We start from the raw sequence: 21940 nt of genomic DNA, 5'->3' as shown, positions 1-21940 counted from the left end.
CACCTCCTCCCTTCATAACTCTTCACTGGTTCCCCATTTGCGGCCAAAGTAAGTTGAAGCCCTTTGACAGATTACACAAAGATCTCCAAGTTCTGACCACTGCTGGCCGCTGCAGCCTCTGCATTTGCTGCCTCCTGCCTCAAGCCCAGTCCCTTCTCAGCTGCTTTCTTAGCCTCTCTGCCTTTGCTCACACTAGCCCTCTGCCTGGAATGTCCTCACCCTCACCTCATAGGTTGGACAGCACCACTCCAGGGAGTCATGTCTGATGGTCTCTCTTACAGCAGCTACCACACTTGGGAGGTAGCCTCCCTTCCTCTCTGTGCTTTCATGGGTCCCCCAGCAGTCATATCATTCGCCATATTGGGGGTATTTGAGTCTTTGCATCACAACCCTAATTAGGAACAGCAATGGATTCCCCAGAAGTGTAGAGAATCCCTATCCTCCCTGCCAAGCGCTGATCAGGGCAGGGACTTGGAGGCCTTCCAACCATGGCCAGGAGAGGCTGGCCTAACAGTCTTCTCTACCTCTCACCACCCATTAGGAATCACTGGCTTTTCAGAGGGGACACATCTTCACATCAGGGAGATCTGAGGCTCCTGAGAACCCAAGACTTGGAGGGGAGGAGCTTGTGGGCTCCAGGTTGGCAGCATTCCATAGCAGGTGAGCCCACAAGCCTTGAGAACCTGCAGACCTGGCTTTAAATTCCTCCTCGGTCAATCACTAGTTGAGACTGGGGCCCATCATTTAGTCCTCACGCCCACACGTATTGAGTGCCTTCTCTGTGCCGGGCACTGGACACACTAACTCACTGAATCCTCGCAGCCACCCTGTGAGGGAGATTCTGTCATCATCCCATTGTACAAGAGAGGAAACTGAGTCACGGGCCGTTTTATAACCTCAGTCCAAGGTCACACAGCTGGGAAGTGGCAGAACCAGGAGGGCTCGCCCAGGTGGTCTGGGCTCCAGAGCCTGAGCCGCTAACCACTGCACGTCCTGTCTCCTTCAGTCAACACCCCAAGCACCAGTGTCTCTTCTAGAAAAGAGAAAGATTAATAGCACTACTTCTGGGGAATGTTGCTGTGAGAATTAGACCAACGAATATAAATAAACGACTTGAGGCAACGCCTGGCACTTAATAAGGGACCCCATAAATGGTTATTATCGTCGTTATTATCAGGTTATTATCATTACCTATAGCTGAAAAGGCTGCTTTTGACTTGTTAGGGCTGCTATTGTAATAAAGTTGGTGTCTTTTTTCTTTTCTTTCTTCTTTTTTTTTTTTTTTTAGCAGGTAGCTTTGTTCCAAATATCCTCTCAGCACTGGGGTTAGAAAAGCCGACCTCACTAGTCAAGGTCTGGTGGACCTAGTTGAGACCAAGAATTCAGATCCTGACTTACAGGGGCCATGCCTGCCACCTGCCTCTATCTCTGTGTCCTCACCTCGCCTATACAAAGCACCCACACTAGAGGGTGTGCAGGTGTAAAGAACGGAGGCTCTCACACATTAGGACTCAGGATTAAAGGCCTAGACAGAAGCGGGGTGAGAGGGCCCCCAGGACCTGTGGCCTCCACTAGTCTAGTCACAGGGTTGACGTCTGGGAAGTGGACTGGGGCAGGGGAGCAGCTGGAGAAGAATTTTTGCCTTTACCTTTACGCACTGTGGTGTTGGCTGTTTTTATAGTGAGTTTGGTTTACTTTTGTAATTAACACATAAGCACAACTTGAAAATAAAGGAGTGTGAGGGTGGGGACTGTCTGTGAACTTCAGAGATCCACAGCCTCTCCCCACCCATTGCCCCAGAACCTGCCGATAAGGGACCCCAGCTTTAAGTTTCCCCAAACTTAAAGCGAGTGACCATTAGGCCATGGAGGGGCAGGGGCTGGGGACCACTGGGCAGAGCAGACGGCACAGAGCCTGGCTCTGTGAGAACGGTTCACAAGTAGCCCTCCCGGACGCTCCATCCTTCAATCTTTCATCACATGACTCCCTGGTGACTCTGGGATGCGTCTGCTGGGGGCCGTGAAGGTGAAGCCGTTCATGTTGGTCTCTTCTGTCAGCCCATTTCACACATGTGAAATGAGGAGTAGAAGACTCATCACATGCAAAGCCACTTCACAGCATGTCACTTATACAAAACAGGAACAGCTAACCTCTGGTCAGCAGACAGGGAAAAGCTAAATAGTAATAATAGGAGCTAACATCTGCTGGACGCTTACTATGTGTCAGACTCTAAATTATTTACTTGTATTTTTATCTCACTTAATCCTCATAATAACTCTATGAGAGAGGTAATATTATTATCCCCATTTTACAGTTTGCACAGACTAATTTCAACTCCAATTTTCCTCTACTCCCCACCTTATTCCACCCCAACCTGCACATTTCACTGAACTGGTAGGAAATGCCATCCATCAGTGTTAGGTACCCCCCCATCACCCACTTTACCACACCCCAACCTCAGAGACCCATCAGAACTAGGGAGGCCTACTGATGCCAGAAAATGGGGGGAGGGGTCTCCGACCCCCAGTCTCCTGTGGTTGCTGCCGATATCCTTGTCCAAGGTCTCAGTGGTTTCTTGTTATGGGGGGTTCTCTGATACTTCCATAGGACTTGAAACGTCTTGGAGAGGCCAAAAATCCCAGCGCCCAGGGTCCCATATCCCTCGAAGCATCATTGCCTTCTTCTTGGGGCTCTTGCCACATCCCCAGGTGAGGCCGGGGTCCACAATGGTGCTCAGATGCTTGTAGCTTAAGTCTGTGAATAACCTCAGGAAGAGATGCTGAAAGTCAGACTAAGTGAGAAACACATATTAAAATGGAACATTTTCATCAAAATTCATCAGCTGTCCACTTAAAATAAGTAATTTTATGGTATGTGAATTATGCCTCTAGGAAGTAGATTTTTTTTTTTACGTTTTGAAATCAAAATATAAGATCATGTCACTCCCTTACATAAAATCCTCCAACGGCTTCCCATTAAAAGTTGAACAAAATCCAAACTTTTAACTTGGCCTACAGAACTCTGGCGTCTGTGAATCATCCCAACACACCTCATGGGCTTTTTTTTTTTTTTTTTTTTTTTTTTTTTGCGGTACGCGGGCCTCTCACTGTTGTGGCCTCTCCCGCTGCGGAGCACAGGCTCCGGACGCGCAGGCTCAGCGGCCATGGCTCACGGGCCCAGCCGCTCCGCGGCATGTGGTATCTTCCCAGACCGGGGCACGAACCCGTGTCCCCTGCATCGGCAGGCGGACTCTCAACCACTGTGCCACCAGGGAAGCCCCCTCATGGGCTTTTGCACTTACAGTTCCCTCTGCCTGGAACGCTCAGCCCCCAGAGCTTGTCAAGCCTGGCTCCTATGTGTCAATCAGATCTCAGCTCAAAGCTCCCCTCCTCAGAGAGACCTGCCCAGTGCCCCAGCCCTCGCTTGCTCCATCTCTCTCACTCTCACATCATTCTGCTTTATTTTCTTCAAAGTGTTTCTCTCTTTCTGAGATGATCTTCTTTATTTATTTCTTTACTTGTTTTTTTTGTCTCTCCACACTAGAATTCAAGTGTCTTGCCCACTTTTGGTAGGGGAGCCCAGTACCTCCCGACCCCCACCTCAAGAGAAAGAAAGAGAAATCAGGCAGATGGAGGTCAGTGTATTACTTTTTCCTTTGTGAGAAGTGATAATGGAGGGACTTCCCTGGTGGCACAGTGGTTAAGAATCCGCCTGCCAATGCGGGGGACACAGGTTCAATCCCTGGTCCGGGAGTATCCCACAGGCCGCGGAGCAACTAAGCCCGAGTGCCACAACTACTGAGCCTGAGCTCTAGAGCCCTCGAGCCACAACTACTGAGCCTGCGTGCCACAACTACTGAAGCCTGCGCACCTAGAGCCCATGCTCCACAACAAAGAGTAGCCCCCACTCGCCGCAATTAGAGAAAGCCCATGCGCAGCAATGAAGACCCAACACAGCCAAAAATAAATAAATAAATTTATTAAGAAAAAAAAAAAGAAATGATAATGGAGAATGTGACTTCTATTTGCCAGAAAATAGGCTTCCTAATCCTGAACACCAGAATCAGGAGATTTGTTCATCACTGGAAAACTACAGGCCAAGTCCTGGGAGGCAAGCCTCTTTCACCACCCTTGGGGGAATAGGCAGGCCAGCTCCCGGGGGGCGGCTGAGCTGCACACCCCAGGAGACAGGGCAGAGCAGCAGGAACAAAAGACACCAGGACTGTCATGCAATGTTCTTGCTGCCTCCGCAAAGGATACTCCAGCCTAACGTCGTCCAAGTGTCTTCAACAGTTCCTGGCACATGATGGATAATATTTGGTGAATGAATGATGTCAATACGAATATGTCAACATTCACGTCTTAAATAACTCACTTGTCAGGACTTACTAAACCACCTTACAGTTCCTTCCACCCGGAATGCTCAGCCCCCAAAGCATTTCAAGCCTGACTCCCATGTGTCAATCAGATCTCAGCTCAATGCTTCCCTCCTCAGAGAGGCCTGCCCGGAGCCCCCATCTCTTTCTCTCATGACCCTGGTCCACTCTGTAGGACCGGCCGACATAACTTCAACCCACTGAAAATTTCAAAGCAGATTGTATGGTTTTGTATTACCGGGAATTGAGAAGTGACGCCTCTTCCTTTTTCTTATTTTGTGCCATGACACCCACAAGACCATGCTTGACATTCTGGGCATTATCTGAGCACGATTCATGATTCTGGGTGAGCCAGAGGCTCCTGAAGCGAAGAAGGGAAGCCATGAGGGAATGATTACCATTTGCACACATATGGGGACCAGAGTTATTATTTTGTAGAGAAACAACAATAAAGCAATGCTTTAATGCATCACATTCTCAGTTATTCAAAGACTTAGTAAGTTACATTTAAAGACCCTTTAAGAAAGTAAAGAAAAAAAAAAAAGAAAGTAAAGATTTTTGTCTAGCAGGATTCAAATATTATAACAGCCTTGTCAAACAATTCGCTCAAAGAAACAGATTTTGATTAATTTTTGTTGATGTTCTTCTAATACTCTCTGGCTTTAAGCATAAGCTCCTGATTTTGAAATCCTTATGTAACTTACATGAGTTGTGATTTTTTTTTTAATCTGCTAATCTACTCTCCTTAATCTTTTTGTTGTTGTGATTGATGAAAAACTACTCCCACTCTCATCTCCACCTGCCAAGCCCATGGTGGTAAATGGTATTGATTGATGGGGAGGCGTGACCAGAGGTGAGCTGACAGTGACAAGTCAGCTCTGCCAGGGCAACGAAGACCCAAGAGTCTTCAAGTTACTTTGAAATTAGAGGAGGCCACACAGGATGCAGGAAGCCCAGAATCCAAGGAGCAGAGGAAGCGGCCCAGACCACCCCCAGGGTTCAGATCAAAGCTGATAGCTGGAGTCTGTCACAGTTTCCAAGGAGTGTGCTCTTTATAGCCTCCTGGAGCCATACATGGGTGTGGGCATGGGTGTGGGCACTGGACGCTGGCTAAGGCTTGTCTCAGCTTTCATAACCACCTATTTGGGCAGGAAGACAACCTCTGGGGCAACTGGTCTGGAAAGTTTGAGTTTTTCTACCTTCTTAGGAGCTCCTGTAGCTGAAAGCAGTGTGCAGCCTTGCAGATCTGAGCATTCTTTTTTTAAATATTTATTTATTTATTTGGCTGCGTCAGGTCTTAGCTGCGGCAGGTGGGATCTTTCCTTGTGGCGCGCAGCCTTCTCTCTAGTTGTGGTGCGCGGGCTCCAGAGTGTGCGCGGGCTAGTAGTTGCAGCACGCAGGCTTAGTTGCCCCACGGCAAGTGGGATCCTAGTTCCCCGACCAGGGATCAAACCCGCGTCCCCTGCGTTGGCAGGTGGATTCTGAACCACTGGACCACCAGGGAAGACCCCATATCTGAGCATTCTATCTTCAGGGAGCAGAGCAAGCTGAAGGGAACTCCAAGTTCCATTTTTACAATCATGGCATTTCCCAGTAGGAAGAGGCCAGAGAGATTGCCAGCCCGGGCTTCTAACTAAGGCAAGAATCACCATCCAGCCCCTATTTGAATACTTCCCGTGATTGAAGGGCTTATGACTCACATGGAAGCCATTACATTTGAACACGTTTCTCAGAAATCTCTTACTTATATTGGGTCATGTATCCGTCTCTCTATAGAAATAGACAGATTGACCTCATCACTATACCCATGTGGGACCCTCAGGTGTTTGAAGATTTATCATCTTCCCTCCATGGCTTCTTTATGCTGAACACCCCCAGGTGGATCCTTCAAGGGTCTGGGAGTTTGGGGGGGATGAAATTCCTAGTTCCTTTACCTACCTGGACACACTTAACCATTACTTCTTCCTTAAGGAGGCTGCTTTGAGAGGAACTTTAAAGCAGATGTGACATATTGTGAACCCTCTCCTCCTACACACACAGACGTCCTTTCCCTCCACGTGCCTCAAGCTCCCAGGGACAAGGCCAAGGTGATGACAGCAGTACCACACAGAGAACAGGGGTGTCAGGCAGCCGTGAAATTCTCCAACAGCAACACCAGGAAATAAAGATCAGGGCTATTTTTTTGAAAAACAGACAAAAGCAAATGACCAGAGTGCTAAGGCTTGATGGGTCCCTGCAAGACACAGAAGACATGCTCAGCTGGGATGGTGAGAAACTGAATGACGGTGTGGGCAGGACTTGGGAAACCAACACGGGAAAAGGAGGCACCTGTTATGGGCTGAATTGTATCCTCCCTGCCCCACCAAAAAAGGTATGTTGGATTTCTAACCCCCAGTGCCTCAGAATGTGACCTTATTTGGAGCTGGGGTCTTTGCATAGATCATCAAATTAAAAGAGGTCATTAGGGGCTTCCCTGGTGTCGCAGTGGTTGAGAGTCCGCCTGCCGATGCAGGGGACGCGGGTTTGTGCCCCGGTCCGGGAAGATCCCACATGCTGCGGAGCGGCTGGGCCCGTGAGCCATGGCCGCTGAGCCTGCGCGTCCGGAGCCTGTTCTCCACAACGGTAGAGGCCACAACAGTGAGAGGCCCGCGTACCGCAAAAAAAAAAAAAAGAGGTCATTAGGATATCATAATACAGTATGACTAGTGTCCTAGGAAGAGGGGGAAATGTGGACACAGACACATCCAGAGAGACGCCATGTGAAGGTGAAGGCAGAGATCAGGATGATGCTTCTACAAACCAAGAGGCACCAAAACTGGGCAGCAAACCACCAGAAACTAGGAGAGAAGCAGGGAACAGATGCCTCTCTCAGACCTCAGAAGGAACCAACCCCGCCAACACCTCAGTCCCAGACTTCTAGCCTCCAGAACTATGAGACAATATGTTTCAGTTGTTTAAGCCCCCCAGTTTGTGGTACTTTGTTACGGCAGCCCTGGAAAATGAATACACCACCTCTAGGCCTAAAGACACAAGGGAAGGAAACTACGTCTCAGGAGCCCAGTTGAGGGTGCGCCTGGCAGGAGCTGTATTCATAGAGATGGCAATGCCATCAGGGAGCCAAGCAATAAAGAGCCCCACTGCTCTCGCCCCATCCACCAAGTCTCCTGCAGCGCCTAAGCCAGTGGAAGCCCTCGGGTAAGGGCGGTGGGAGATACACATGGAGAATCCACCTACCGGGGGGCGTTGTCCACACTTCTCTTGGGACCTATCTATGTGGGATCCTCAGCTCATAGAGCAGGAAGGGAACTCAGGGGCACCTAATCCAACGCTTTTATTTGACCCCCAAGGAAACCAAGTCCCAAAGAGGGGTGTAGCAATGCTGCCAATTAAATGCAAAGACTAAAATTCAACCCTCTGGATTCTGAGTCATGCAGTCCTTCTGAATATCAGGGCTGCTTTTGGTTTTATTGCTGTTGTCTTGTCCTTTGACTCGCATACCCTAACCTCTTTAGCACAATGTCTTTTTAAAAATGCTTATTTCTGATTTGAATATGTAATACTTTGATATCATAACAAATTAAAATCTATCAAAGTATATGCAGAAAGACGTGGACAAATTGGAATCCTTGTGCACTGCTGATAGAAATGTAAAGTGATGTAGCCACTATGGAAAACAGTTTGACGATTCCTCAAAAAATTAATCATAGAATTACCATATGATCCAGCAATTCCTCCCCTAGGTATATATCCAAAAGGTTTGAAAACAGGTACTTAAACATGAACGTTCATGTTTAATAGCAGTATTATTCACAATAGCCGAAAGTGGCAACAACCCAAGTGTCTACCAATAGATGAATGCATAACTAAGATGTGATAAGTATGGCTATATGCGATAATATACGTCTGAACATTATTCGGCCATAAAAAAGAATGAAGTACCGAAACATGCTACAACATGGAGGAACCCTGAAGACATTATGCTAAGTGAAATAAGCCAGACCCAAAAAGACAAATATTATATGATTCCATTTACATAAGGTACTAGAATAGACAGATTCATAAAGAAAGTATAATAGAATAAAGGTTACCAGGGGCTGGAGGGGAGGAAAGAATGAGGAGTTAGTGTTTATTTATTTATTTTTTAAATTAACACTTTTGCTCTTTATTTTTTTAATTTTATTTTCTTTATTATTTATTTATTTATTTTGGCTGCACCAGGTCTTAGTTGTGGCACATGGGATCTTTAGTTGCAGCATGCGGGCTTCTTAGTTGCTACACGCGGACTCTTAGTTGCAGCATGCATGTGTGATCTAGTTCCCCAACCAGGGATCGAACTCAGACCCCCTGCATTGGGAGCACAGAGTCTTAACTGCTGGACCACCAGGGAAGTCCCGGGGAGTTAAGAGTTTAATGGGTATAGTTTCTCTTTGGAATGATGAAAAAGCTCTTAAAAAGTGGTGAGAATTACATAGCACCGTGAATGTGCTTAATGCTACTGAATTGTATGCTAAAAATGATAACATTTATGTTATGTATATTTTACCATAATAAAAAATATATATATTTTTTTAAAATGTCATACAATAAAAGGAAGTCCCCCTCCCACCCCCCATCCTCGCCACCAAAATCCACTCCCTGGAGACCTCCCTGAGACCAATTTCCTGGGGCTCCTGAAGAGGGTCTGTGACTACATAGCTAAGTCCTCTCTTCCTATGTATACCCCTCTCCCTAGCTTTTGTTTTCTCCATAAATGGTAGCATACTAGACTCAGGGTTTTATATTTTGCTCTTTGCACTTAACAATATGCTTTGGAGAGCATCCTCATTTTCCTTTTAAGACCACAGAGGGTATTCCTGTGCAAGTCCTTTTACACAGAAAGTGTTCACATAACATTTGAAGAGGACAACATTTGCGTTTTAATAAGGCACAATGTCTTCACTCCAGAGAATGAATTAGGAATGAGAGAATTTGAGAAACCTGCTGAGCATATAATGAGAGGTGAGGATATAGTCTTTTCAGTTCAGCTTAACAAATATTTATGGGGAATTCCCTGATGGTCCAGTAGTTAGGACTCCACGCTTTCACTGCCAAGGGCCTGGGTTCAAACCCTGACCGGGGAACTAAGGTCCTGCATGCCACGCAGCGCAGCCAAAAAAACCTTCCCCCCGCAAAAAAACAAACAAACAAAAAACCCCACAAATATTTGTGGAGGCCACACCAGGAAAAAGGTCCTTTATGAGATGCTGGTATAATAATAGTCAACAGCTATGAAACTCCTAACATGTGGCAGCTTCTGTCCTACACACATTAACTTATCTAATCCTCAACCTTATGATGTAGGTGCTATTATCAATGATTTCCATCTTTCAGGTCAGTACTCCCAGGCATGAAGAGGTAAGTGACTTGCCTAAGATCACATAGCTAATGAAAGACAGAACTGGGACTGCACCCACAGAGTGGGCTCTAGGGCCCTTGTTCTTGTTCACTACGGCCCGCTGCCCTGCTGCCTCTCAGGCACTCAAACATTTATGGAATTTCTCGCCAGGCCCTGGGCTTCCTCCCCAGAGAGATATAATGATGCCTTTGACGAAAGCCCCAAGCTCAGAGAGTTAATTGAAACAGGGGCACAGTTCACCCTAATGCAAAACAGAGAACTAATCGGTGTTAAAAGAGAAGAACCTATGGAATGTTCTGGAAGTTAGAGGGGGGATGATGAGGAACCTTGAAATGCCCCATGAAGGAAGTGGTGTCTGGCTATGAAAGGAAGCAATGTTTATGGAGCAGCTGTCCCACACCAGATGCTTGATACGCTGAGTGCTTCCAACAACCTTACTATCACCCGCATTTCATAGGTGAAAAAACCTGAGGCTCCCAGAGATGCTTTAAAGGGGTGAAGGGACTTCCCTGGCTGTCCAGTGGTTAAGACTCCGCGATTCCAATGCAGGGGGCACAGGTTCAATCCCTGGTGGGGGAACTAAGATCCCACATGCCGTGCAGTGCAGCCAAATAATTTAAATAAATAAATACTTAGAGGAGCTGACTGTTTGGGGATTTTCTTCCAAGGTGATAAATATTATTTTTGAAACAGTGGGGGTGAAGCCAGGATCCTCTCCCAGGCTGGTCTCTGGGGTGGGGTCTGGCCACCAGCCTGGTAGGGTGTTCCCGATGCCACTGACATCAGCCCTCCTCTGTAGGGCTATGTGGGATCTTGAGTCAGCTTGGTGTGAATCACAGCCAATTAACAAGCCAAAAGCAATTTGAAGATGACATTGCCCGAACGAAGGGCTGGTTCCCACAGTGCAGAGACGGTCTGGGGGGAGGCTGCGGTGATGACAATGCAGGAACAGGGTAGGGTTTCCTAGTCAGAGCAGCCTTGAGCCAGGAGGCTCAGCTTCCAGGCTGTTCCCCAAATTTTCTTCTATGGCCCCAGAGGTAGCCACAATCTAAGGCAGAGTCGTCCAAACTTCAGTCTTCCGTGAATACTCCCCCCAAATTTTGCCATAACTGCATTCTGCCTGTGCTATAATTTACTTAGTCTTTCCATTACATTGATTCAGTTAAAAATTACTCATCCTGGGACTTCCTTGGTGGCGCAGGAAGTCTTATCCAGGCTCCGCGCCCCCAGTGCAGGGGGCCCAGGTTCGATCCCTGGTCAGGGAACTAGATGCCACATGCATGCTGCAACTGAGAGTTCACATGTCACAACTAAGGAGACTGCGTGTCGCGACTAAGGAGCCGGTGAGCCGAAACTAAGAAGCCCACCTGCCACAACTAAGACCCGGTGCACAGTGGTAGCCAAGAGCTGCTTGTCCGCTCTGCATGGCTAGGTCTGGAACAAGGAGGCTCAGACTGCAGCTTCCTGGTCTCCTGTGCTTGAGCTCTGGTTCCAGGGCCAGTGCTGCCAACCTTTGCCTAGATCCTGAGGGGCACAGAACCGTCGCGGTCTGCCCGGCGTGGTGTGTCTTGGTGTGGCTTTTCAGCATTGTGCAGCCCAACTGGATCTGACCCTCCAGGTGACAATGACACACACATAGCCCTAGCAGTTCGCAAGTTGGGAGAGGGGTATAGGTTTAAATGCAGGTGGTTTGAAGGAGAGATGTTTAATAAAGGCTTTGATTTAATCTTGAAAATAAAAGACCCGGAGCAACCTAATTAATTAATTATTCATCCTAAGCACAAACCTTGTGCAATTACAAATTCCATGTGTTCGTTGCATTTCTTTCTAATACGCATTAATGTCAATTAAAACTACTAAAACAACGACGTTTTTCAGCACACCATCTTAAAGCCTCTCCCTTTCGGGAACCCCAGGCTAGAGCACCACTCTCCCTGGTGAGCAGAGGATTCACTAACCCCACTCCTCCTCTTGCTCCATGACCTTGAGCAAGTCCCTGTGATTTCTCTGGGCCTCCGTTTCCCCATCTCCAGGTTCCTAATAGCTCTTACATCATGAGGTGGTGAAATGCACGGATTCAAGCCCGGGTTAGAATTCCTGCCTTCCCTTTCTTGGCAGTGTGACTCCAGGCAAGTCACTAAACTCACCTCTGGCTCAGTTGCACCATCTGTGAAATGGGGACTACTGCACAGGGCTGTTGAGGGACCTTCTCTAAGGACCCTACTCTGACCACCTTATTGTATATGCCACGTGTCCCCTGCCCCCAGCAACTCCTGATCCCTCTTATTCTTCTCTACTTGTCCTTTTCTCCATAGCAGTTATTACCTCCGAACAAACTGTAGGATCGATTGATTGATTACGTTTATTCGCACGTGGGATCTTAGTTCCCTGACCGGGAATCCAACCCATGCCCCCTGCAGTGGAAGGGCAGGGTCTTAACCACCGGACTGCCAGGGAAGTCCCATGTTTATTTTCCTCCTGCTTTTCCCTGAGAATGTAAATTCCCTGAGAGATGGAATATTCATCAGTTTTGTTCACTGATATATCCCAAGCACCTAGACATGCATGTGCTTTTTAAATTTGGGGAGCTATTATGATTATCCTGCAGTTTGCATGTCACCATCCATGACAGAGCACACCTGTTTCCTCACTGCCCTCCCACACAGCATACTTCACATTTTGGGATCCCTGCCAATCAGATAGTTTTTTTTTTAAAAAAATGTTATCTGGTTGTAGTTTGAATTTGCATTTCTATTAGTATAAGTGTAGATGAGTATCTTAGCATTTGCTCCAAGAGCCATTTGTATTATTTTTTCTATATTTGTACGAATGGTCTAAGTTTTCTCACACAGATCCAGCCCTCCCCCAGGGAAACCCAGGCTGAGCCCTCTTTGGACCCCTCAGAGGACTGAAAAGAAGAGAACCCATATCTTCTGGTACGTCCAGATCACAGTCATGCTCAATGACTCAAGTCTCCTTTTGGGTTTTCTAGCTGTAAACCAAGGGTGATAATTTACCACGGGTACCAGGAAGGTGACTCAGCCCAGGCCGAGGGCAGCCCCCAGCTCTCCAACCAGCAGGCTGCAGGTGCCTGTCCCACTGGCAGGCCTGTCCTCGGACTCTGCAGCACTCCTGCCGCTTACCCCAAGAAACAGAACTTCTTAGTCCTTCTGGGTTTCTATTTTCTCCCCACGTCTTTAGAAAGCTGTGGTGGGAACAGAACACTGCATTCAAAGGAGGCCCTGAATTGCCCTTTTGTGCTGCATCAATTCCAGGAACCAGCTCAGTATTCTCTGAAAGAGAAAAGACTTGGACAGAAGCTGGCATCCTAAGAACCCTGGAGGCCAGGTCATCATTAATGAGCCACTGGCATCTTTGCCTCCTTAATATGCAAACAGAGCTTCTGCTCCTCGAGCTCCCACCCAACCCAGCTCTGTGCAGATGTTGATTTTAGAGGGGGATTGTTTTCCCTCCAGCATTTGCAAGGAGAGTTCCACAGACCAGGGCTTTTTCTACCTGGGGACGTGGCTGAGGGTGGTTATTTCCAGGTGTCAGTCATTATCTTGACCATGCACACATGGTGGACAAAGCCCGGGGTTCCGAACAGATAGACAGGGGTTCAAATCCTTGCTCTGCCCCTTCCTGGCTGGATGACCTTGGCGGATGACCTCTCTGAGCAAGTGTGTTTTCATCCCCATATGCATCTACAATATAGTACCTACTTAGCAGGTGAGATGCTGGTGTCTTGGTTCGAAGAAAAGATGCAGAAAGGGTGTTTGGAGATCACAGAAGAGGTATTCATTGGCCAGGCTTTCCTCGAAGGAGATGAGACCAAGGGAGTAACCACTGAGTTCTGGAACGATACAATCAAATCCTATTTTTTGGGGGGCTGAAACTCATCAACTTCTTATAACCCTATTATTCTCAAGGTAAAAAAAAAAAAAAAAATCCTTGCCCTGCCTCCTAAGACCCATGTAAGCTGGACCCTGTACCCTCCTAACCACCAATCCACCACTTGGCCTTGGGCTTTGAGGTCCCAGAAGTGTGGGCCTCAATTCAGGTCTAGGAAAATTTAGAGCACCCTCACCCCTCCTCCAGCCTCCTGATCCTGGAAGCTCCCTCGACCTGGAATATTGCCCCACTCTTGTCTCCACTCTGGCTAACCCTTGTTCAACACTCAGCTTTCAACTGAAGCATCACTCATTTGGGATCAGGGGTGGGGTTCCTGAAACCCAGAGTGGATTATTGGCTCCTTAGACCCCCTGCAATTTCCATCTTGTAACGTGCACTGCATACGTCATTTCTGACTCTCCGTTTTCCTTGCTGGGCTGCAAGTTCCGCGAGGCTGCATTCCTAGAGCCGACACTGTGACTCCCTGTGACTGGACCCACTGAGTCTCTGGGCAAGGACAGAAAGGGAACGGAAGGGAGGGAAGGAAAGGACAGGCTGGTGGGGAAGACAGGGAGGTACTGGGGGTTCCCTGGAATCCCACAGCATTGCTATCTGGGGAAGGCCTGGAGATGGGGCGGGTGGATACACAACTTGGTGGCACGTTAAGGAACAGTCCCATTCTGAACTTTGGTGGGTATTTCACCCTTGGAAGCTTCAAAGTCATTTTCAAACCCTAATTACCCCACACATTAGAGCCCCAGGGAGCCACCAAACTTGGCCTCAATCCTCCCATTTGCAAATTAGAAAAACTGAGCCTCACAGTTCAAAGCTTGCCTGGAGCCAAAAAGGAAATCAGCCTAAAAGGTGGCTCATTCCTCAGGAAACCACTGGGTGGAGCAAGAACCGGAAGCAGAGACTACTAGGGGCCTCAGTTTGCTTCCCTGGGTGAGGAGACACCCCGCACTCTACAATTCCTTAATTCGCTACTGTGGCTTTACTTAGCTCAGGGGCCGCCGAGAGGCAGCACTCAGGCAGGTCACATTCGGCCCTCAAACGTGTTGTGAAGATCTCAGTGATTTTTACTTTTTTAAAAATAATTATTTATTTATTTATTTGGCTGCGTTGGGTCTTTGAGGGACGTGGGATCTTCATTGCCACGTGGGGGATCTTTTTTTTCTTTTAAGATTTATTTATCTTATTTATTTTTGGCTGTGTTGGGTCTTAGTTGCGGCAGGCGGCATCTTCACTGAGGCATGTGGGATCTTTCATTGTGGCGCGCGGGCATCTCTCTAGGCGTGTGGGTTTTCTCTTCTCTAGTTGTGGCACGCAGGCTCCAGGGTGCATGGGCTCTGTGTTTTGCAGCACACAGGCTCTAGTTGAGGCGGGTGAGCTCAGTATTTGTGGTGCACGGGCTTAGTTGCCCCGGGGCATGTTAGTTCCCTGACCAGGAATCGAACCCGCGTCCCCTGCATTGCAAGGAGGATTCTTGGACCACCAGGGAAGTCCCGTGCGGGATCTTTAGTTGCAGCATGCAGGCTCTTCCTTGCAGCATGCATGCAGGATCTAATTCCCTGACCAGGGATCCAACCCAGGCCCCCTGCATTGGGAGCACAGAGTCTTAACCACTGGACCATCAGGGAAGTCCCCTCAATGTTTTTTAAAGATAAAAGATTTTTTAATAAAAATCTAGATCTGAGAGTTCTCTTGAAAAATCAAAAGGTCTTGCAATACTGGCCAGGATTCCATTTTCACATGTGCAAGGCTGGCTAGAGCTGAGCAGTGACTGCCTCCTTTACACAGGGGGGTGTGTTCACCAATTTGCCACAGTCCCCACTGCTCCGTCTTGTCTCCCATCTGGCTCACTTCTCTCAATCATGAAACCTGCTGAACCCTGTAGGCATTCGAATCACAGTTCTTGAAGTATCTCCTCCCCTTTAGTCACTACCTGCTAGCTACACTGGCCTTCTCTGGTTTTCTCAAAAAAGTCAAGCTCTTTTCAGTCACAGGGTCTTTGCATAACCTGTTCTCTCTGCCTGGAACACACTTCCCTCCACCAGTCTCAGCTGAAGGTTACCTCCTCTGTCTGAATTGGGTTCCCCTTAATGGAGCTGTGATTATCTCTCATATCACATATGACAACTTATAATTATTCATGTGTGTGCTTATTTATTTGTCTCTGTCGCCCCTACTAAAATAGAAACCCAAGGAGGGCAAGGATTGCTTGGTGTTATTGATTGCTGCATTTGCAGCATGCAGCCCAGAACCTGGCCCATCTTATGAATTTGGTAAATATTTGTGGTATGAATGCATGAACGAATGCTGGAATGCATGAGTGGGACTCTGCCAGCTCCATGAGCATCCGTTCAATGACAAGGGGCCAATCCTCCCTGTCTTCCGGCAGGGTTAGTAAGAGGATAGCATTTTTCCAGCCTCCCTGTGGGATTCACTCAAGCCCATGTTGCGCAGGCCCATGTGTTCCCTTTTTCCAGAAGCTCTGGGATGGAAGGTGAGTGAAAGCACTTAGGGGCATTTGCATTCAAACCCGGGTACATTTGTCAGGCAAGTACAGAGGACGAAAGTGATCAAAGGGATGACGAGATGACAGAGCTTCAAAACGAGGCTTCTTCCAGATAGAGAAAACGAGACTTAAATTAAATCTATAAAATCCCAACTGGATGCAAAGGGAGGGATGATGGACACCCAACCTCAACTGTTAGAAGAAGGAGAGGTTCCACCTTGAAGTTTAAAAGAGTTTAAGGCAAAGAAAAGCCACACACACACCCCAACCTATTTTGCTCAGAAGGACCTTATGATGTTTCCTACCCCAAGGCAGAGGTAGGATGGGCCAAGAATAAAAACAGGTTTAAGAAGGCTTCAAATTGCTTCAAATCTGTCAATAGGTGACAGATCTGAGGCTAGGTTGGAGGCCCTCTTACAACCGTGTGGTCGATGTTTGGCCAATGTTGAATGAATGGGATGGCATGAATGTCACAGCATCATTCCTCTCCTGCAAGTGCCCACTAGACCCTGATCAAAGCAAGAGTACTGGGCGAAAGGGATTCAAGTGATCACATATTTGATGCTTCTGGTATCTCCAAGCTGTACCTGACTCATGTGGAAAAAGTTCATCTCCCAAGCTTGGGCGTCAGCCACTCCAACAGAGAGAGCCACAGGGAAAGCTTCAGGGAGAGGATTGTGATGATGAAGTAGGTTTGACATTTCGTGCTGGATTCACGGAGAGGGGTCTCTAAAAAGGACAAAGGGATGAAGTGTCAGGAACAGGAATCACCAGGATCTGGTCAATAATCTGCTCCTGAAGTCTCAAATCCCAAGCGGAAGAGCTCCTCATCCTGGGCCACCCTTCAGCTTCTCCTGGCCTCCTGCGGCAGCTCTCCCCTCTAAACCCCAGTAAAACCAGAAAGATGAGCCAGAGGACGAATGTGGGACTTGCAGGTGAAAGCTAGGGGCGCTGGAGAAGGCTGCTTTGAGAAGAGACAGCCAGTTTCTGCTCACCACAAAAAGGACTTTACTGAAGACTAATGCTCCCCCCCAAAAGGGGATAGAACTTCTCCAAAGGTAATGAGCTCCCTGTCACTGGAGGAGTACAAGGGAGACCCCAGAGGCTATTTTCATGGCACTTGTAGATGGGATTCCAGCATCAAGTACTGACAAGGTTCTTTAACGGGTGGTCTTGGATGGCCTTCAGAGGGAAGGTATTCAGACTCCCTGACATTGTATGCAAAATTTTTTCTGGGTGAGCATCTTTTTTTCCCTAGGGAAAGTGTTGATAACTTTCTTCAGCTTCTCAAAAGTGTTCATGACTTAAAAAAATTTAAAAACACTAAGAACTGATGAGGTCACCATTTCCCAAACCTGGCTGCACACCAGAACATCTGAGGAGTTAAAAAAAAAAAATAGACCCTCCCCAGACCCCACTCCAAGCCCACTGAATCAGAATCCCTAAATATTTGTTTTTTTAAAAAAAGCTTTCTCTGGATAATTCTGATACCCTCAACCAGGGACTGGTCTGAAGTCTCTAGAAAATAGTAACCAAAAGTCTTAGTGAATTTTAAGGGACTCTACACTCCTGAAGCTTTAGAATTCTGAGACAGAGGTCACAAAATAGGCCTATGGGCTGCTCTGGCCTATGGATGTGTTTGTACACAAATGATGAGGAGAGTATTTTAAAACAATAAACAAACAACTTTGATTCCTGTTTAAAAATTGCGATATTTCACAAGGTACACAAAATCCAGTTTTCCATTTCTCCTAAAAAATTAGAACAGATGGCAAAATTTGACCCTCATTCCCAAATCCCAATATTCAACTGGAGCTTAGACACTTAGCCACAGCCCCCAGAACTGTCTATTACTAGAATCAGTTGACTTTGCTCTCATGCATTAACTACCTAGCTCCCAAAGTCACTTCAGTTTGAGACCCCTATTTGAGGTTTCCCCAGAAAACCACCAGCTTGGGAGATCCTGCGGTGATTCCCCAATTGAGACAGGGGCCGTCTGCTCCAGGCTGAGCTGGGGCCTGAGGGGCCTCAGGTCCACACTTTCCCCAGCCCCCTGCCTTCCACCCTGCTGACATCTAGGAGTTGTCCTGTCACTCCAGCGCTGGGGCCAAGGACTTCAAAGCCAAACAAGATGCAAGTTGAATTGGCACTAATCCTCTTCAGTCTTGACCTCTTTTCTTCTGCCAAGCAGAACCTTCCTGCCTCTGCTGGCTTCCTATTAAAATTAACAAGCGTTGCAGGCAGGCATCAAAGGCAGGGTTGTGCCTTTAATATTCCAGGCAGGCCCAGGCTGTGATCCCAGCCCCTCCCCATCTTGCTCTCTTCCAACTGAACCAGGGAAAATGGTTCCGCTGGGAGTGCCAGAATCATCCTCGTCTGTTTGATATTTGCACCAAGGAAAATTCCAGGGCCAGCAGAACATCTTCACAGCAATTTTCTTCAAAGTGCCCGGCAAAGACTGGCCAATTATTCTTAAGAGGCACCCTTAGAAAAGTGTGTTATTATCCCCATTGTATTAGCAGGGAAACTGAGACCAAACGGCTTGTCCAAGGCCATACAGAGAAAGAGGGAGACGGAATTAGAGCAGTGGCAGCGTAAGTCTATGTCCATCTAAGGCTCACTCAGACCCGCATCTGGCCCAGGAATTCAAGCACACCTAGGCGCTCCTGCCCAGCTGGATTGTCATGGCCATGCCTCCCGGTTCTCACGCTGGGTTTCCCAGATCCAAACTTCACAAAGACAGCAGTAACCCCACAGGTGCTGAGAGGAGGTAACAAGCTCTGTCATCAACCCCTTACAGTGCAGGAAATGACTGCCCTGGATAACTATTCTCCTCTATACAGCCCTCAAACTGTTGTCCTTGTTTTTTCTCCCTAACATTAATTGGGGATGAGCCGATTATTTTCAGAGAACTATGTATTTATCCTGGAGAAACCAACAAATTCAATAACTAGTGCACTATGGTTCTGAGTTGTTAGTGAAATCCCTGCCAGGTGTGTGGGGGGGGCTCTGTGGGTTGAGCCTTGGTTCCTCTATCTAAGGGGCCTGTTCAAACAGAAGTCCCCAGACCCCAAGGATTTTGGAACTGGAGAAAACATTGATCTGGCGAGCCCAGAACACACTGCAGGGGCTGCAGGGCCTGGGCTGCTGAATTGGCTCCCACATCTTTGGAAGAAAAGCACAGCTAAAAGTGCCTGAGGACAATTAACAATTAGGGAAGTTTCTCCTAAATGTGGCTTTGATCCCAATGCTGTAGACATTTACAGACTGCTTTGGTGCTGGCTGAGGGGTTACTCCTTTAGAAATCTTAGAGACAGGCATCTTCTAAACAGCTGTCTCTTTACCTGCACCCAGAACAGACCACCAGCTCTGACACCTCGTCGCTGTTTCGGGGAAACTGTGGCCCAGGGCAGGGAAGTGAACTTGTGAGTGAGCAATCCCAGTGAGTGAGTTTACAGGACTCAGTTGCCCTGACTCCCGGGCTGGGCTTCTTGCCCCAGGAGAGAGAAAAGAAGAAACAAGAGAAAAAGTGAGATGTGCAAAGGTAAAGGGGGAATGAGAGAAAAGGAGGAAAGAGGAGGAGAAAGAAGAAAGGCAAGCAGAAGAGGCAGAGGGAGAGATGGGCACAGAGGCAGCCGCATTTATTTCACCATCTGAGCACACACGTCTATGATGCTCACCAATGGTTTCTCCTCCGGTGTCTCAGCTCCCCAATTACACAATTCTTCTTTGTACCCTTGGGTAAGGCAGGTGGCACCGTGTGAGGCCCTCGCCGGTTGCTTAACCCAAGCAGGTGGTTCTGCGAATGGCCTCACTCCACAGTCACCTAAGAGGTTTCGAAGGCCCTGGGAAGTTTCCTTCCTCAATTCATCACATGGCCCAGATGATTCGCACGCACTGTGGATGGACTGGTGGCCGGGACACTTCCCCTCTGGGGCCTCAGGCTCCCGATCTGTAAATGGGGTTGGCACTGAGACAAGGTCTGCACCACATTATTGCCCTTACAGCTCTGGCACTCTAGAATTATGTTAATTCCAGGAATTCTTCTGTTTCCCTCCTTCTTTTTCAAGAATTCTCCAGAAACATTACAGAGCAAATCCACAACGCCTTGCTAGGAATCAATTTCAACCTGAAGGAAGGGTTTCTAAACAAAGGGGATAAAGTGCAGCAGCCTGAAATGAGCTTTGCCGACCGGGCCCCAGTGGACTTGCGGAGGACTTAAGGCTGAAGATGCAGCCCCCTCGACTCTCACCTCCTGCCCCCCGACACCTTGAGTGGTTTTCCTGGGTTTACACCGGATGTTCATCTTTATCAACCAAGGTCACTTTGAGCCTCCAACAGGGGAATTATTAAAAACCAGCAATGTGGGAAGACAGAGACTTGCCACATGTCTGAGAAAATAATACACAGACTGATGCCAAAGTGGGACTGCTTAGCGCTACGTCCTACCGAACGATGGAGGAATGCAGCATTTTAGGAAGAAGAGTGGACCACGTAGAGAAGACGTGAGGGACCAAAAGTCTTATGATAGTAGCTCAACCTTGGTAGTAATTAGGGAAATGCAAATCAACAGCCAAGGACATGCCGCTTCACATCTGTCACACCAGCGAAAATGAAGGCTGGCGGTACCAAGTATTAACAAGGCCGTGGAGAACTGGGCACCTGAGTACATTGGTCATGGGAGTGTAAACCCCTGTGGTGAGCAATTTGGAAAGATCTAGTAAAGCAGAACAAGCATGTCCCCTTCAATCCAGCAAGTGTACTCCTAGGTATACCCCCTACAGAAACCCTGGCACATGTCACACACAGAAACACTATATGTGGATATTCACGGCAGCAGTGCTTATAACAATGAAAAAGTGGAAAGAAACACCTACATGCCCATCCACTGGATAAATTGCAAAGTAGTCACAATAATATAAAGCAGTTAAAATCATAAAACGCTGAGCCAAAAAAGCAAAAAAAAAAAAACACATTGTAAGAGGCTACAAAGAGAATGATGCCATTTTATAAACGGTTTATAAACCTGTAAAACAAGGGTGTGTAATTTTTATAGATACATATGTAATAAAACTAGAAGAACATGCATGGGCATGATAAACACTTCATGAAATTGGTTCCCGGATTTGGTGATGGAGTAAGAATGGGGTTTGGAAAGCTAACACGGAGGGTTTCCACTCTGATTATTTTGTTCCTTTAACGATTGAAATGAACAGGACAATGTTAATATCTGATAACACTGGAAGGTTCTGTATTTAATTTTCTATTCTCATCTGTTTTTGAAATCATCCCGAGTTTAAAAAATAATTTTAAAAAGAGAAAACACCACTATGGAGAACAATATGGAGGTTCCTTAAAAACTAAAAATAGAACTACCGTATGATCCAGCAATCCCACTCCTGGGCATATACCCAGAGAAAACCATAATTCAAAAAGATAGGGCTTCCCTAGTGGTGCAGTGGTTGAGAGTCTGCCTGCCGATGCAGGGAACACGGGTTTGTGCCCCGGTCCAGGAAGATCCCACATGCCGCGGAGCGGCTAGGCCCGTGAGCCATGGCCGCTGAGCCTGCGCGCCCAGAGCCTGTGCTCCACAACAGGAGAGGCCACAACAGTGAGAGGCCCGTGTACCACAAAAAAAAAAAAAAAAAAGATATATGCACCCCTATGTTCATTGCAGCACTATTTACAATAGCCAACACATGGAAGCAACCTAAATGTCCATCAGCAGACAAATGAAGATGAAGTATACATATATAATGGA

General features: G+C 47.4%; 1 long non-coding RNA gene across 2 annotated transcripts in view; it reads right to left on the bottom strand.

Moving 5' to 3' along the window:
- Window positions 1–1298: 1298 nt before the first annotated feature.
- Window positions 1299–21940, bottom strand: part of LOC115847808 (uncharacterized) — a 92369-nt gene continuing 71727 nt past the window's right edge. For both annotated transcript variants that reach the window (XR_009560036.1, XR_009560035.2), the window contains exons 6-8: window positions 16767–16908; window positions 13493–13623; window positions 1299–2765 (exon numbers count right to left, since the gene is read on the bottom strand). This is a non-coding gene — a long non-coding RNA (uncharacterized lncRNA). The remainder of the gene's footprint in view (window positions 2766–13492; window positions 13624–16766; window positions 16909–21940) is intronic.

This window comes from Globicephala melas, chromosome 19, assembly GCF_963455315.2.
Source record: "Globicephala melas chromosome 19, mGloMel1.2, whole genome shotgun sequence".
Lineage (NCBI taxonomy): Eukaryota > Metazoa > Chordata > Mammalia > Artiodactyla > Delphinidae > Globicephala > Globicephala melas.
The sequence above is the reverse complement of the archived record's forward strand: the minus strand, read 5'-3'. Positions and strand labels throughout refer to the sequence as shown.